Genomic DNA, 17,022 nt, shown 5'->3' with positions numbered 1-17,022 from the left:
GGAAACTTAAGCTTCATAGATCATACATAACCCACAGGAAAAAAGGATCAGCAGTGAGGCTGGCTGGAAAGTTAAGGCAATCTAAGCACAAACTGCTGTGGAATGAAAGAAGTGGAGAGGCTGAGGGGGGACCAATGTCACTCCTCAAAGTGAGATGGAGTGTACAAGTCCCACACTCACCTCCTGCCCCCACCTTACACCATGGCAAACTGAGAAGAGAAACAGACAAATCTACATAAAGCAACCCAATCATTAAAAAAGCAAGTAAGACAACACACATCCCTATGAAACAAGGAACATCTGAACACAAAATGGAACAGCAAAATGAGAAGAACAGAATTTTTGGGACAAATATAAAGGACATAGAAATAGAGAACTTATCAGAGAAAAATTTCAAAACAACAATATTAAAAATGTCAAATGAGCTACTGGAAGGTCAATCAAAGACAGACAGATGCGAGATCACAAAAAGAGACACAATGAAATGCAGATAAACTTAGGAAGTACTTTAAATGAATTAAACTGGCAAAAGAAAGAATTTCAGATGAAGAAGACTCAAATCACCCATTAGGAAAGTGAATCAAGCAAAGAAAAAATGAGGAAACTCTATGAGAAGTATCAGACCTAATTAGAACATGAAATTTAAGAATAATTGAGATCCCAGAAGGTGAACAAAGAGAAATGGGAGCAGAAAACATATTCAAAGAAATAGTAACTGAGAATTTCCCAAGCCAAAAGGATGAATTAAATATGGGAGTCCAGGAAGCAGAGAGACTCCCAAATTTTGAAATGCAAAAAACCCTACATCAAGCCATAACATTGTCAAATTATCAAAAATCAAAGATAAAGAAAAAAATTTGCAGGGAGCAAGAGAAAAAAACAAACTTACAAAGGCTTCCATATTAGAATTTCCCCCAAACTTCAACCCAGACACTCTCTAGGGAAAAAGAGCATGGAAGGAAATGCTCATAATGCTAAAAAAGATAAGAACTGCCCATCATGAATATTCTATCCTATAAAATTATCATTCAAGGGCCTCCCCTGGTGCTGCAGTGGTTGAGCGCTGGGCTGTGAAGCTGCCCACAGCTTCTGCAGCGCGGGTTCAATCCCCAGCTGCTGGCAAGGGTCCCACATGGCGCGACATACCTCTCCTGCCACGCCCGCTGCTCCCCTCAGTGTATTTCGTCAGTCTGCCTGTTCTATTCCCTGCTCTGGCTCTGGTGAATCCTTTCGCCCTCCCATGCTTCTCACTGTACCCAGTGCTTGTATAAATAAAGAAATAAATCTTTAAAAAAATATATCATTCAAGTATGATAGTGAAATAAAGGTTTTCCCAGACAAACAGAAGCTGGTGGAGTTTACCACCACCAGACCTGCCCTTCAAGAAATAGTGAAAGGAATTTGTCCATAAGAAAAGAAAAATATGAAACAAACTCCTGAGAAAAATACAATAAAAATACAAGACCAGAAGAATGAGCAAGAATACTGAGTCAACAATAAAACACTAAGGGAAAAGAAGAAATGGACAGAATCTGTATAATTAAATGTCAGAGAGCAGATACCTGCTCATAAAAGATTTAAGTCATAGAATTTTAGTAAAAACCTCCACGGTAACCACTAAGCAAAAATCCAGAACAGACCCACAGATGAAAAAACAAAGAAAGTGATAGAGGTACTAAGGAAAGCCACCCAGGAAGGGCCGAGAAAAACAAACAGAAAAAAGAAACACCATAAAAATAAAATAATCATAAACAAAATGACTGATATTAAATAGTTCATTTCAATAATCACCCTAAATGTGAATGGACTAAATTTACCAATGAAAAGACATAGTGGGTGAAAATTTTCAGCAGGGGGATTTGGAGATTTCCATCACGATGGCTTCCATTTCGGGCTACACCAACAACAATGAAGAGTTTCTGCTGGGAGAGGTTAGTCAAGAGGAAACATTTAGCATCAGTGACTCACACAAATCAGTAACACAGATTTCTGCAAGTAACTGAAATCCATAACCATGAACATTGTCCCGAACATTTTAATTTTCTAAGACTAGTGAGCAAAGATCAGAGAAAGTTATCAGGTGGAACAGAGTGCCCTAAATCACACAGCAGCAGATGTCACAGAGAACAGGTTATCCATAAGCAGTTCACCCACATCCTTTGGATGACTGACCTCATTTTCCTTCTCTTCAGCTTCATCTTCACTGCCAAAAATTCTATTCATGCTTTAGACTATGCTCTCTTTAGACCAAGTTGAAGGTATTATTGAAGGCTATCCCTCACTATTCCCAACCTGGGCAACACTAGTCAGCAAGAGTATAAAGTGTTTTCAGAGCCAAATACTTTTTAGAGTTATGCCAAAGTTATTAAAGAACATGGTAATGACTTTTTAAATTAATTTTCAATATGTTTTTACATCATTTTTCATTTTTGCACAATGTATGCATTTTCATCTTGGTTATAGTCCCCATACAATTCCCATCACCCTTGTTTTGATCCTGCTCCCTTCTCCCCCCCTCCCCGTGCAGTGTATCTCTGGTTTATAGTTGCTTGTTGATTTTGATTTTTACTTTATTATAATTAGTCTTTTTGATGAGGATGGAGTAATGAAAGACATCAGGGCAATTTATCAGGTTTATAATGTACTGCAAGAGAAAGTGTGCAGGTGGTGTGTACAGACACAGAAAAGAATGAGTGAGTTGTTTAATCTTGTCAGACAGAAGTGAACAAATTAAGAAGATAAATCACTCAAATGAAAAATGAAAAGGGACAAGAAAGAAGATTGTAGCAGGTGATGGTAAGCAGAGATAGATCCCTTCGGGAAGCTTAGAACCAACTTCAGCCCCGGATGTCCTACTCTGGTGTTCAGCTGAAGGCAGAAGTGTGGGAAATACAGAAGCCATTGGTCATCCTCCTCCTAATTCTGATTTTCACCCAAACAATCAAGAAATTACCATGAATCATCCTGACCCAGAGATTAGTGTCTTTAAGCCTGAACCTCAAGCTGTGGGCTCTTCCAACTACGCTTACACCAGTGCTGGACTGAAATATCCTGGAAGTAGAGCAGATCTCGTCCCTATCCAAGAGCAGCTGGAGACAATGTTGAGGAATCAGATGACATTGATTATGAAAATTTGATTGACCCCCACAGAGCCTTTGTATAACAACTACTCCCAATCAAGGAATTTCCGTCCTGTGACACATCAGGACCAGGGCTCCAAGAATACTCAGACCTCCCAGATTTAACAAAATGATACTCTTTTTCTTAATCACTCATTGAGATTTTGGGGGACTTAATCTAGATGGAGAACCACTTTCTCAGACTCCTGAACTTCCAGGAGGAGAGGCCTTGGACCCCGAACTGGTAAGAGCCTCAGGGCCACAGGTCCTCACCTTTGGACACAGTGGTCAGGTTTCATGAGAGAGAGAATCATTAAGATAATCTAGTGTGATTCATGGGTGTTCTGGTAAACTTTTTTTTTAAAGTTGCCATTTGAAGAATAATTGTGGATTATGCAGAGACTTTCTTTTATATCAATACATATCAATATTTATTTAGTTACTGTCTGTTTCTAGAATGTGTTGTCCAGAATATGTGAAAGCACTGAAGAAATTCATAAGCATGTTAGGCTCTTGGCTGAACAGGACACACCATTTATGACAAAGTCAGCCCATGATATGAATGCTTTGGGATATAACTGCCCTTCCTTTGGATTAGGAATTTGTTCAAAAAGTTAAAAATCCAGGTTCTGAAATGTAATTTCATTTTATAGAAGAGACTAATATGAAATTAGGCAGTGTAATGCTGTCTGAACAAAATGAGAACACTACTATTCTTAAGACAGCCAGTCTCTCGGGTCTGTATTTCACACTCTCTTGGTTTGGCTAGCCTTATGCCACTCCCCATTGATTTGAAATGTTGCACCCATTTTATTTGCAAATGTGTTCCAGGTTTTATCAGCTACCTACTAGTGGCTTAGCACCAGTGTTAATTTTTTTTTTTTTTTTGAAGTGCCATTTGCCTTGTCCTCTGTTCACATTTTGACATTCAGGAAAATATTTTTATTTTTATGCTATACAGAAATCTACAATATATACCTGACAAAGCAGTTAAATGTGACAATTAAAACATATTTAGTCATGATTGAGAAAAAGAAAGAAAAAGGAAAAAGTTTCAGCCATTGATACTTTGTTTACAAGAGACCCATTAAAAGCCAAAAGACAAAAACAAACTAAAAATAACAGGTTGGAGTAAGGCCATGCATGCTAATAACTCAAAGAGAAAAGGAGGAACTGCTACTCTCACATCAGAAAAACTAGGTAATCAGGGACAAAGATGGACACTACATAAAGAATTACTCACCAAAAAGATATAACTGTTATTAACAGTCATGTGCCCAATATAGGACCACCTACTTATATAAAGCAACTACTAACAAATATAAAACATGTCAACACCAGTGATATGACTGGATAGATCACCCAGACAGAAAACTAACAAAGAAAAAAAAGGCCTTAAATGAAATATTAAATTGGATGGATTTACAGAACAAAAGAAATGAATACACTTTTTTCTCTGTGCATATGGAACAGTCTCAAGAATGACATAATACATGTCTCAGAAAATATACAAAAATAAAAACTACATCAAGCATTTTCACAGACCAGAATGCTAAAAAGCTAGAAATTAACTACAAAAAGAATAGCCAAAAAATGTGGAGACTAAACAAAATGTTTCTAAACAACTTCTGGATCAATGAAGAAATCAAAGATGAGATTGAAAAGAATTTAGAGACAATAAAAATGGAGAGACAAGCTACCAGAACCTATAGAATGTTATGCAACACTACACAGAAGTGTATAGCAATACAGGCCCTTATAAACTAACAAAACAAGCAAACAAAACCTCAAATAAATCTAACTCTGCTGCTGAAGGAACTAGAAAAACAAAAACCAGTAGAAGAAATAATGAAAGTTCAAGCAAAAATAGGAAATAGAAAATAGAAAGACAAGCTAAAAGGTCAGTAAAACTAAGAGTTGGGTTTTTGGGAAAATAAACAAAATTGGCAAACCATTAGCTAGGCTTACAAAGAAGACTGAAACCTCAACTCAATGGAGTATGAATGAGGCAAAATTTAGCTATTTAGGGCTATAGGTGATCATAAGAACCTATTACAAAAGTCTCTATGCAAACAAACTGGATAACCCAGAAGAAATGCACAAATTTTTAGACACATACAAACTCCCAAGACTGAATCAGGATGCAAAAGATTGCTTAAACAGTGGAATCACAAGTGCTGAAATTAGAAGAGTAATAAAAACTCTCCCAAAGAACAAAAGTCTAAGGCAGATAGGTTCTCCAGTGAATTTTTCCAAAACTTCAAAGATCTAATGCCTAGTCTATCATACTCAAACTCTTAAAAAAAAAAAAAAAAAGATGAAGAGGTAGGGAAACTCCCCAACACATTCTATGAGGCCAACTTTATCTGATCTCAAAACCAAATAAAGACAGTAAAAAAAGAAAAGCATAGTCCAATATCTCTGATGAACATAAATGCAAAAGTCCTCAACAAAATCCTGGCAAGTATTATCCATTAACATCAAGCAGGAATCATCCAGGGATGAAAGTCTGGCTCAATACATGTAAATCAATCAGTGTCATTCTCCAGATCAGCAAAACAGAAGATAAAAACCACATGATCATCTCAACAGATGCCACAAAAGCGTTGGACAAGATTCAGCTCTCATTTATAAGAAAAATCAATAAAATGTGAATAAATAGCACTTACCTAAACTTTATTATAAACAGCATATATGACAAACCCACAGCCAACATCATACTCAACAGTGAAAAGCTGAAAAAATTCCCACTGAGATCCAGAACAAGACAAGGATGTCCACTAGCACCGCTACTGTTCAATGCAGTATTGGCAGTCCCAGCCAAAGCAATTAGGCAAGAAAAAGGTATAAAAGGAATCCAAATTAGAAAAGAAGTGAAACTGTCACTATTTGCAGATGACTTGTTAATATACTTAGAGAAACCAAAAGACTCTACCAAAAACTAATAGAAATAATAAAATAGAATTGGCGGCATACAAAATCAATACACAAAAATCAGTAAAATCAGCGGCATTTCTATATGCAAACAGTGTAGCAAAAGAAAGGGAAATAAAGGATACAATCCCACTTACAATCATGTCAAAAAAAATGAAATACCTTGGAGTATACTTACAAAGAAGGTGAAGGACATATACACTGGTAACTATAAAACTCTGTTAAAGGAAACAAAAGACACAAAGAAATGGAGAGACAGCCCTTGGTCGTGGACTAGAAGAATTAACATCATGAAAATGACCATATCTTAATTTACAGATTCATTACAATACCTATCAAAATACCAATGACTTTTCTCAAGGAAACATTTATAAAATTTACATCAAGTCACACAAGGCCCTGAATAGCTAAAACAATTGTGAGAGAAGAGAAGAAAAATGGAGGCATCATACTACCTGCCTTCAAACCATATTACACAGCAACAGTAATCATAATACTAGTATGGTACTGGAACAAAAACAGAAACTCAGACCAATGGAGTAGAATAAGCCCACACAAATATGGACAGTAATGTCTGACAAAGGAGCAATGGGCATACAATGGAGAAAAAGATGGCATTTTTAATAAATGGCGATGGTAAACAAGGATAGCCACTTACAAAAAAAGGAAACAAGATACACACTTAACTCCCTACACAAAAATTAATTTAAATGAATTAAAGATCTGGATTGAACAACCAAAACCATAAAACTCCTGAAAGAAAACAGGGGACACCCCACAGGACAAATAACCAGAGATGTATTTGTGGACTCAACTCCAACAACAAAAGAAACCAAAGCGAAATAAAACAAGTGTACTGACATCACACTAAAAAGTTTTTAAACCATCACAAAAACAAAAAGGCAACCTACAGCAGAGGAAAAAATATTTGTACATCACACATCTGACAAGGGGCTAATCTTCAAAATTTATGAATGTCTTATCCTATCCAACAACAACAAAAATACCCTATCAAAAAATGGGCACAGGACCTAAAACAGACACTTTTTCTAAAGAAGATAGTCAGATGGCTTACAGACAAATGAAAGACTGTTCAATATCGCCTACTGTAAAGGAAACGCAAATCAAAAAAAACCACAATGAATTACAACCTCACTGCTGTGAGAGGGACACATAGCAAAAAGAATGGAATCAACATATGTTGGCAAGATTGCAGTGAAAAAAGGAACTCTTTCTCATTCACAGTCTCTGTGGAAAACTGTATAGAGATTCCTTTAAAAAAAAAAAAAGAAAGAAAAAAGGGAATTCTGTATGATCTGGCAACACCTTTATGAGGTATTGATCCAAACAATATGAAAATTCTAATACAAAAAGATTTATCTATACCTATGTGCATAGCAGCACTGTCCACAATTGCTAAGGCATGGAACCAAACTAAGTGCCTTTCAACAGGTAAGTGGATAATGAAATTGTGGAATACATTCTCAATGGAATACTATATGACTGTGAAAAAAGAGGTGAAACAATGGTATTTGGGACAAAATGAGTGGATCTTGAGGTGATTATGTTAACCGAAATAAGTCAAAAAGTGTAAGACAGATATTGGATGGTTTTACTCAACTGTGGAATAATAAATAACCAAAAAGCACAGGTAAAATATAACAGAAATCAACCTTGAATTCAAGGAAGAAAATAATGATTACTAGGGGAGATGGGGGAAGGGAGAAGAAGATCGGGCAGGAAGTCACTGGGGGCACTGGCACAGATGGTTTGGTGGAGAGTAAGTGAACATGTGCACCTATGGAAGAGCAAAAATGTAACCCCAAAAATTAAAATAGAAAAAGTAAGAATTTTACCATGTTTGGCTACCGAAGGGGCAGGAGGAGGGGAAGGAATGGGTAAAGGGTAGGACTGGTTGTGGTGTATGATGGCTGGACTTCTGGCAGTGAGTGTGGTATGATATAGTTGCTAAGGTGAGAAATGTATACCTGACAACCTACAGTTTTGTAAACTAATGTTACCTCAATAAAGACAGAAACAAAGAACTTTACTACATGATCATTAATATGTTCAAAAGCTAGATGACACTATAGAAAATGAGTGGAAAAATTCCTAGAGTTCTTACTTAATCAGAATGTACTGATTTTCAAGGCTTTCTTTTGGCTAAAATTATCTGCACACTCTAGTTCAGTCAATAAAAAGAATATTCTTTATCTCTCATGGAATTGACTAACTATAACCAATGCACATTATTTTTAGCATTTTAAGAAGCAGTATTCACCCTGACATTTGAGAATTAGCCATTTTGCAGGTATCTAAGGGTGATCATACTTGCTAAATTATCCAGCATAGTCTGAATTTCAAGTTATTTGTTGTGATATACCCACATAAGACAGCAGAATATTCCAGAAACTACAACACTCAGGAACTAAATATATTTCCTAAGTTATGTTTTTCTATCAAGAAACAGCATCAAAGTTCACCTCAGAACATTAACATCAACTATTGGTTCACGAAATAAGGCCACTCCAGACAACTGCAGAAATATGACAATAATTTGAAACCAATTCATATTCATCTAGGTGGTACATAATTGATTTTACAGTTACGAGGACTGAGAATTAACACTGGCAAAGCACAAATATACTGTAAAATATTTTATTTATTTAAATAAATTTTAAATAATTTATTAACTGAGCAAAGAGTCTCTACAACAATATGTCTGGAGACACATCATGGGCCATTTTGGGTAGAGTAATGCTAAACTAAAAGAATAAAAGTATATTTGAATATAAGGAGACATATATGATGACTGAGAAACTATAATTAAAACAAAAGAAAAGGCTGGTCTAATTTATGAAATTCTAAATACTAATAAAAAAAACATACAGAATAAGCATTTAGAGAAGAAAAAGCTCGTTCCAATAGCCTAGGCTGTGCTCAAATACTCCAGATATATCTTGCCTTGCCATAATGCAAACTGTACCAACTGGTTTGGTGGCAGGAGCAGTGAGACAGAAGAAAAGGGGGGTTCTGCTCCACCCTCAATGTGCTAAGGCCTTGGAACAAAAAGTACACTGCCATTAACCTCAACAGAAACACAGCAAAACCTCAGACACTCTCCTCTAACTTTCCCCCAAATTCCCAATTATTTCTTATCAAAAACGCTATAAATGGTAATGATCAATTACTTATCTACTCCTAATGCTTTTGCTTTCTATTTTCCTATTCCACCTGAGTAATCTGCCCAGAGTAAGCATTCCCTTCAGTTCAGTTCTACCATCTATTTCCTGCACTTTCCCATAGCAGTGACCAAGATAAGATTTAAGTAGCTTGAATAACATGCTGTTCAGTATGGTAGCTATGAGCCATTTGTAGTACTGAGCACTTGAAATGAGCTCAATTAAAATTTATTAAATTATAGTTTATTTAAATTTAAAGGTATACTGTAGGTATCATACTGGACAATGCAATAGATTATATTATCCCTTTCCTGTTATTGTTTAGTGCCAAAGTTAAAACATTATGAGCTACCCACTAAAATAGCTATAGCAAAAAGATAGGTAGTAACAAGGAGTTGTTGGAAGCCTCATATGCTGCTGGTAGAACTGTAAAAAGGTGCAGCAACTTTGGAAAACAGTCTGAGAAGTCCTCAAATGAGTAAACACAGAGTTACGATATAATCCAACAATTCTAACCTAGATACATACTCAAGAAAAAGGAAAACATTTATCCACAAAAAGCCTATATACAAATGTTCATGGCCAAAAACAACACAAACAACCCCACAAATTCTTTTCACTACATGATATAATTTTTGTTAGCATTTAGATAATATTAATAATTAGTAAAAAAAATTGTTACATGTATCACATAGAGATATTATTATATGATAATATGATACACACTTTCTACCTAAATATTTTTTCAATTATAAGTGTCCATCAATTGATTAACGGATAAAATGTAGTCCAATGTTCAATATTTGACTATCTTTCTGACTAAGTTGCTACATACAATTCCCCTAAGTTCCTTCTATTTTGTTGTAAATAGTAACTTTCTTCTTTCCTTATGGAAATAATCATACCATAGTATCCAGGGATCCCTCTTTTAGGTATCCATGGAAAGAATATGAAACCATCAACTGAAAAATTTACATGTTCCACAATGTTTATTGCAGCATAATTTATAATGGCTAGGATTTGAAAGCAACCTAAGTGCTCCCTGACAGAGGACTGGCTAAAGATATGGTATATCCACACAATCGAATACTATTTCAGCTATAAGGAAAGATTAAAATTTTAACAAAGTAACATAACTTAAACTAAAAGACACTGATAACCAAAGATGGCAAACACCAACATCCTAATTCAGCGAGGAAGAGATTCCTCCTGCTCAGTCTTTTTGTCCTATTTAAAAGGTTTTCAATTAATTGGAGAGGTCCACCGCATTAGGGAATGCATTTGGCTTAACTTAGTCTACAGAGTCCTTTTTTTTTTTTTTTTTTTTTTTTAAATAAAAGGCTTATGATTAACAATATGACTCTGTAACCAAAACCTTCCCCAGACTCCCCTGGGCATGGGAGAGACTGCAGAGTGGAGGGAAAAGATCAGCACAGTTCATACCACTTGGACTGTCTGAAAGTTGAAAAGAGGTGTGGTAACAGTTACTATTATCCCTTTCCCAGTCCTGCTCAAGGATGCCATGTCAGCAATCATTACCACTTCTAGTCTGTGAAGTCAAGGTTTGGGAGGAATAAAAAGTAGCTCTCACAAAAACAGTGCGTATTCTGTCTCTGTACTGAGAATAATTCACACTGCAATAATCTATGAAGTATGACACATGTATTTCTCAAATAACATTTCTTAAAATCATCACAATAGATGCACTGCTCCCAAAACAGAGGTAAGGCACTAAGGTCTTCAGCACCCTGCTCTGCCCACACCCCAGGGGGCAGTCACCATGTCCCCTGTCATGCCCAGCACAAGAGCCCAGGCAGGCACAGATCAACGAAGGAACAAGAGTCTCATTTCAGTCCCCATACCCTACAGGTCACCCCAGAAGGCCTCCAATGCTAACATACACAAGAGCTTCTTACAAATGCAATTCTGACTTCAATGATTACTTCATGAGCCATGAACATGATGCAACAACACTGAAAATACACTGCTCAATCTGCCCCTTCAAGATTTATCTACTTGTTATTGTCAGTATTTGTGACCAATTTTTTTCACTTTAAAGATATTAATTGCCATGTTATTTAATTAAAAAACCTATCTTTTTAACAGTAGAAAATTCATTACCAGAATTAGATCAGTTAAGTGAAATATAAAAGTAAAATTCTTAGCTATAATCATTTTTATTTATAGATACCTGTTTTTTTATTTAAAATAATTATCTAATAGGCACGGGCAGAGATACAACTGCTCTCATTTATACAAACAACCCTGAATTAAAAAGGCTGCAGTCGAGGTGGCTGGAAGTCTCATCAGAGTGTCCCAGTACTTGCGGCTCCTTAGGACAGGATTTACAGCTGCAGGATCCCTGTCTGTAGCTAATTACACATCCACAGTCAACAGGAAGCTTCAGTTTCCTTTACATGCGCGAAGAGAGTGCATAATCATATAATCAAATAAATATTTAAAACCTACTGGGGAAAGCAAGTAAAGGATCATCTCTTACCTTCCATATACAGTAGATAAAAATACTATCTAAAAAAATCAAACCATAGACTCTGAAGAATGGAAACTATCTTAGAGGTCACTTTATAGAAGTTCTACAATTGATATCACTGACCAAAAAATGCTCTAGTTACAAGTATGTCCTAACTACTAAAAAGTTATGAAACAAGTCATTGTTACTCAATTCATTCAACATTTACTTTATGCCAAGTCAAGTCAAATGCTAATTCTCTGGACAGCTAATCAGATACCGCATAAATAAATAAATGAACTTATAAAGATGATTAGGATAAAAACACCAACTTTTAAGGAACTAGAGGAAGAAACAAGATACACAAATGAATAGTGTACCCTTTATAAATTCAATTAAAGACCAAGTTAATTATATGCATAAGGCAGAGTGGGAGCAGAAAGATCTAGTTTGCTATTCTCCCTCTGGGGAATGAGGTGGGAAGTATGTCTTACAGAAGTATTAGAAACCAGGAGCTCATCTGAAGAATTCTAGGGATGTAGGTCAGCCTAGAAAACAGATATGCCAAAAGAGCTGGCTAAGTAAGGGCCCCATGGTCAAGCCCTGGCCTCAGTCTGACAAGGGACGGCAATCACAGACAGAATTGAGGCAGCGCAGCCAAACAACCCTTTTGCCCCTGTTACATATATAATGTAATGTTATTTAAAACTATTTAAATTTGGGTCTCCCAGGCATGAAGTTTCAGCACTGTCAAGCTATTGCCAGCCTCTGCGGCCTGAGTTCGATCCCCGCCAGGGAGCTAACCCACAAAGTGCAGCAGACTTCTCGTCTCACCCGCTGCTCCCCTCAGCAGTGTTATTTCAGTAGATCTGCCTGTTCTGCTCCCCACTCTGTCTCTGGTGAATCCTCTCACCCCCCACACTTCTGGCCTGCACCCCAGATCTTGTATGCGTAAACAAATAATATAAATCTTTAAAAAAAATAAAGAAATAAAGCTATTTAAATTTAATGTTTCTGCCTGCTCTGCTCCCCTCTCTGGCTCTGGTGAATTCTCTCACCCTCCCGCGCTTCTGACTGTACCCAGTGCATGTATAAACAAAAAACAAAACAAACCAGCAAACAAATAAATAAAGCATGCCTCTATAAAAAAAAAAAAATAAATAAAAATAAATTTAATGTTTCTAAATCTCTGTGCTTAAATAAAAGACCAATATGCAGAAAACCACCCCATCACATATGATTGAATCTGTATACCTGGGCAAGTTAACTTAACTCTCTGAAATCCATTTCCTCATTAGTAAAATGGCCTAGACAATACTACCTACCTTATAAGAATGTTGAGAGGCTTAAACGAAATAACGAAACTAAAGTGTTTAACAGCGTGGCAGCCCATGGTAAAGAGAATAAATGTGAACTCTCAATTTATAGAACAGGCTGCATGTCCCAAGTATGACTAATTTGTTATTAAAATAAAAGCAGCAACCCAAAAGACACTTTGAAAGAGAAAGCCTTTTAAGGAATGACTAAAGACTGTTTTTACTTACTACTTACATTAAATTATATACTATGGCACACACATATCAACAAACAACACTTGCTTCTGATTCTTTCCCACTAAAAATTATACATAGGAAATACTGAAAATATATGGTAGGGAGTTCAGTGGAATGATAATCAAGAGACCTAGTTTGTGGTTACAGGCCTAATACGTCTGTATGACCTCAAGCAAGTCTGTAAGCCTTGCTTATAAGGCAAGGAGGATATATTAGAAACTCAAAAACTTGTTTACAATTTATACCTTAAAATACCAGGAATAAAAACTTTTTTAAAAAAGGAAGTAGCTCACTAGTTATGATTTTTATACCTATTAATATCACACTAAAAAGCCCAAACAAATTTTGACCCAAGCAATCTAAAAACAATTTCTTTCATCAACTCCCTACTTGAAAGGTAAGGGTATTAAAATTGCAAATTAAGAACAGATTTAAAACATGGATGAGAAAGACTCACAATGTGAAGGAAATATTGAAATAAAGGAATAATTAACACTGGAGCAAGTAAATGTTGCTAAATAAATTAAGACTGATAACTAATCTGATAAAAGCACGTAGACTACAAAAACCAACAAAACACTGAAAAGAAATCTAATAGGAAATATTTTATGGGGATTTCACCTGAAGGGAGAAATCAAACATTGTACAAAAATGAACAACGATGTAAAATACACATATTTTTTTAAAAAGTATTTTAATTAAATCATAACACAATCCTCTACTGAATTCCTCAAAATATACACTCACAAACTTTCTTACTGTGAATTTTTTAACACACAATCAGAGAAGTGCATTTAAACATATACATTTTAAAGACAGAATCCGCTGACAAAGTCAAGGATTCATTCACAACATTGTGAAATGGGGAGGTCTAAATGTAAATGATCCTCTCCCTCAAGCACAACTGGAAAAATAAATGAACCTAAGATACAATTTGCTCCAAGAAAACTTTAAAAGTTTATTGCTAGAGATGGGGGTGGGGGGTACTTTCCCATGGAAATTTTATGCTGATGTAAGTGATCTGCTATGGAGACAAACCAAGAAGAGGCAAGGGTACTCATAGCCAGGTCAGGAGCCATTCCAGTCAGCAGAATAGGTTGGGGGCCTACCACAGATGGTCCTACTAGGTCCAGTGAATATTTCCAATGAGACTTTTCAGAGAGGATACTGCAGACAGTCTCATAAATGCACCAGTCTACTGGTTTTGTTGCTGAGTCTGAAGGCTCTTGGAATGGATTAGGAGGAGTGGATTAGGACTGGAGTGGAGAGAAGGCCTGTGTCCCTCTCAGCACAAAGACTGGCGAGAAAGAACCACAGTGTTGCACAGTCTGGGCCCCTTGACTGGCTGCCAGAGCCCAGCCACCCATGCCAAGCTGCTGGTGACTGGTGGCTCACACCTGGCACCTCTTGCCTGGCAGTTGGAGCCCAGTGGCAAACACCACACCACAAAGGGGAGCATTAAGGAGACAGGGCCAGAAATTCAGGATCCCTGAAGCAATAAACAGAACTTGTTCTGGAGAAAGAGCAAAGGAGGTGGAGATGAGATCTATCTCCCTAGAGGAGCCCTCGCTCCCCATGAGGTCTGAAAGGAGTTTTTGGGCCCCACCTGCCAAAAAAGGTAGACAAAAAAGAGAAACAAAATAAGACTAAATCCACAGTGCCCTAACCAGGAAAAATGTCATTAAGGCAACATACATGCGAAGAAAGATGACCACAAGATGGAAAAGCTGAAAAAGAATAGAAGTCCAGAAGCATATCTAGAGGACACAAAAGAAGAGAGCCTAATGGACAAAAACTTTAAAATAACAGCATTAAATATGCTAAATGAGGTAAGGAAGGTCAGCCAATGACAGATAGGCAGATACAGAAGCTTAGAAAGGAGATCCAAGACAAAAAGAGTTCTTCACTAAAGAGATTGAAGATATTAAAAGAACACAAGAGACACTGAATGAAATAAGGACAAATATGGAAACTGTATTAAATAGATTTGAGGACAAGAAAGAAAATTTCAGAAACTGAAGACACAAATGTACAAATGAACCAAGTGGGTGAAGAGAGAGAAATACAAATTTAGAGTAAATGCAGAAACTAAAAGAAACCTCAGAATCAATTAAAATAACAGCTCTCCTGTCCCCATGTGACTATGCAAGTGTTTCTTTTCACAAACCTTTTCCCTTTGCAAAACAGGAACAGCAGTTCTCCTGCCCACCTGTGACCACGCAGGTGCTTCTGTCTTTCTCCTTTTCCTAATAAACCTATCCTTTTAAAACATTTTTTTAAAAAAGAATGAATTAAGAGAGGAAACATAACAATAGTAGGTGCTTCAGAGGATGCAGGAACAAATAGTCGAAGAAACAATAGCTAAGACCTTCCCAAACTTAAAGCAATAAACATGATGTCCAAAAAATAGAAAGAACAAATTAATACAAAAACGATTTCACAAGACACATCACTGTTAAGTTATAAAAGTCAAGATAAAGAAAAAATATTAAAGCTGCTAAAGATAAAAACATACGATCATTTCAACGGGTGCTGAAAAATACTCAATACTCATCTATGTATGATTAAGTTCTCAACAAAGTGGGAATAAATGAAACTAATCTCAATAAAGGCCATATACAACAAACCCTTTGGAAGGAGAATAGATGGCCTAAAGACACATAAAAAACGTTTAACATTATTTGTTATAAAAGAAATACAAATAAAAACCACAATGAGATATTATCCTCAACTCTGTGAGAATGACCAATATCACAAAGATTGGAAACAACAAATGTTGGCAAGGATGTGGAGAAAAATGAATCTCATCCACTGTAGGTAGTAGGAATATTATTTTGATGCAGCCTCTATGGTAAACAGTATGGAGAGACCTTAAAAAATAAAAGGGGAGGGCCTCCCGGTGGCGCAGTGGTTGAGCGCTGGGTTGCGAAGCTGCCCGCAGCCTCTGCAGCACCGGTTCGATCCCCGGCTGGTCCCTGGCCACCAGAGGAGGGTCCCACATGGCGCGCAGACCTCTCCTGCCGCCCGCTGCTCCCCTCAGCAGTGTACTTCGGTCCTTCTGCCTGCTCTGCTCCCCGCTCTGGCTCTGGTGAATTCTCTCACCCTCCCGCGCTTCTGACTGTACCCAGTGCATGTATAAACAAACAAACAAACAAACAAATAAAACATGCCTCTATTAAAAAAATAAATAAATAAATAAAAGGGGAAATACCATATGATCCAACAACACCCTGCTAGATATTTACCTTAAAAAATAAAAGGGGAAATACCATATGATCCAACAACACCCTGCTAAATATTTACCCAAGGAATATGAAAACTCTAAATATGAAAAGATTTATACACTTTTATACTCACAGCATTATACACAGTAGCCAAGTTGGAGAACCAACCTAACTGCCCAAAGACAGTCAATTGAATAAAGAAATTATGGAATATATACTGAAAGGAGTAGTATCCAGATATTTTATAAGATGAAACAGTACCTTTTGAGACAAAATGAATGGATCTTGAAGTGATGATGCAAAGTAAAATAAGTCAGAAAGTGAAAGGAGGTTACCAGATGGTTTCACTCATTTGTGGGATATAAATAACCAAAGAAAACAAACTGGCAGAGACAGCAAAAATTCTTACATTCTATGCAAAAATGTACTGGTTACTGGAGGAATGAGGGAAGACAAAGAGGGGGTTCAGGGAAGGAGGGGGACAGGACATTGGCACAGGAGTTTTCATGGAAGTGAGTGAAATATTTGCAAATGTGAAGG

General features: G+C 36.7%; 1 pseudogene across 1 annotated transcript; it reads left to right on the top strand.

Moving 5' to 3' along the window:
• Nucleotides 1-1,877: 1,877 nt before the first annotated feature.
• Nucleotides 1,878-3,245, top strand: LOC311178110 (BRISC complex subunit Abraxas 2-like; annotated as a pseudogene). The gene is made up of 2 exons: nt 1,878-2,384; nt 2,584-3,245. The product of its transcript is annotated as a BRISC complex subunit Abraxas 2-like (transcript).
• The last annotated feature ends 13,777 nt before the right edge of the window (nt 3,246-17,022 follow it).

This window comes from Talpa europaea, assembly GCF_964194135.1.
Source record: "Talpa europaea genome assembly, chromosome: 10".
Lineage (NCBI taxonomy): Eukaryota > Metazoa > Chordata > Mammalia > Eulipotyphla > Talpidae > Talpa > Talpa europaea.
This window is presented reverse-complemented; position numbering and strand designations above follow the sequence as displayed.